This window comes from Galeopterus variegatus, unplaced genomic scaffold (assembly GCF_000696425.1).
Source record: "Galeopterus variegatus unplaced genomic scaffold, G_variegatus-3.0.2 Scaffold2582, whole genome shotgun sequence".
Taxonomy (NCBI): Eukaryota; Metazoa; Chordata; class Mammalia; order Dermoptera; family Cynocephalidae; genus Galeopterus; species Galeopterus variegatus.
In genome coordinates, this window is record NW_007728693.1 from 159,685 (window position 1) to 161,724 (window position 2,040).

Below are 2,040 nucleotides of genomic sequence, written 5' to 3' on the forward strand. Positions count from 1 at the left end.
CTGGCTGTGAATTTTTTATGAAATCAAAGATTCTAATTAAATTGATCTGGACTAGAGTCCAAACTTCTGTTTAAAGATTCCCAGGAGATTCTAACATGGTCTCGGGATAGAGAAACACTGATATATATGCTATGTAGCACATGTATAGCATACAGTAAGCACTCCATAGATGCTATGTACTTACGATTGTTTTCATTATATTATTATTATGTTCATTCATTCATTCAAGTAGCCCATTGCAGAAGTCAGCAACAGGTAATGGGGAAGGCTAGGAAAACTTCTCTTCATTTTATATCCATTACTGAACATCTAAAGTGTCAGGAACTGCTGTAGAGAACAATAAATAATTGATTAATGGGAAAAAAATCTATGTGAAACTTCTCACAGGAAGCACCTGCTGCGTCTGTTTAATTCTAGCTCAAACAAGCCCTTCATCTGAGATGCCAGTTGTGGTAAGTGGTAAGAAACCTCCAACTGCCAGGGGAGGGGCTGGGAGCAGGGGGGAGGGTCTCTATTGTAAGTGCACCCACCAGGAGGAGGGGTTATTCTAATCACGATCAGCATCCCCCCCACACTTTGCCCAAGTTCACCCACATCAAATGGAAAGTTGGCAATGGAGATGTGGAATTGCTCAGAGCCAGATTCCTTGGCGATTACTCTGAAGTTCTCTGTGCACATTTACCGCCTGGAGAGGCCATAGGAAATCATCTGAATATACACTCAGCAATAAGGATACATGAATGAGGGGTTCGTGTGATTGTGCCCCTGGTATGAAGGAGTATTTAGAAGCATTTGAAGCTGGGACTTCCTAAAGACTATTCCCGTTCCCCAGTGTCCAGCTGGAGTTTGGTTTGGAATAAGGCACTCCAAGTCACAAAGCCCCTGGGTCACAGGTCAACCCTGTAACATCGTTCATGAGTGGGTGCGTTCTTATGGGTGTGTGGAGAGGGCAACACCCATTGCCCCCAGCTGCACCCCTGGCTTCGGTTATTGGGTAACCTGAACTTAATCGCTATTCAATAGAGCTTGTGATTCAGAGAGTCTCTGAATCCTCTTCCACTCTGCTCACCAGGACACTGTCCCTTCCCACTCCAGGGGGAGGCTGGATATCTGTACAGAGGTCCGCGGGCTGGGGGACAGTGGACACAATTGAGAACCGGGAGTTCGTACAGAAACAGAGGGGTCAAGTGCACTCAGGCTGGCTTTTTCCCAAGTCGGCTCTCAGAAGACTGGCCACAGGCTGTACCCTCCAGGAAGCAGACCAGGAGCATCTTCCCTGGGAAATCCAACCATGCAAGAGGGAGAAAAGACCCACAGATACTGACATGGGTGTGGGCACTCCCACCGACTGCCCAGGCCACCCCCCACTGCCCAGCTCCCAATCCACAGCCCCAGGTGTGCAGATGCCCATCAGCTCTCTGCTTCCTATGTTTAAAGGTGAACGGACGGGAACTACCAGACAGCTGAGGAAGGCATGAAACACAAAAGAGAGTGCCCCAAATAATCCAACGGAAAGAAGCAACTTGAGGGAAACAGAGACTGTGTGAAGAAGGTGAGAAAGCTGTCATTGATGTCCTCAGAGAGATCAGAGAGAGGGCGTGTAAACCACACAACAAGGACAGAGTATCTCAAAAATAAACATTTAGAAATGACAAAAGACAGTTATTGAAATTAAAAATATTATAATGGTGAAAAAAATCAACAGAAAGATTGGAACAAAAAAAAAATTAAGGAGATCTCCCAGACAGAGCAAAAAGGAAAGGAAACAGAAAACAGGAGAGAAAGAATAAGAAAATTAAAGAATCAGTCCAAAAGGTCAAATATCCATATAATAGTAGTTTACAGAAGAAAAAACACTGAAGAGCAAGGGAGGGAAATTAGCTGACAACATCATTCCAGAAAATGTCTGAGATCATAAAATTCTAGACCAAAGCACCTTACAAGTAGCCTGAACACTTACACAGCTGATGAAAATAAGGCAGGAGAACACACATTGTGGTGAAAATTCAGAGCTCAGAAGACAAACAGAAGATCCTCCAA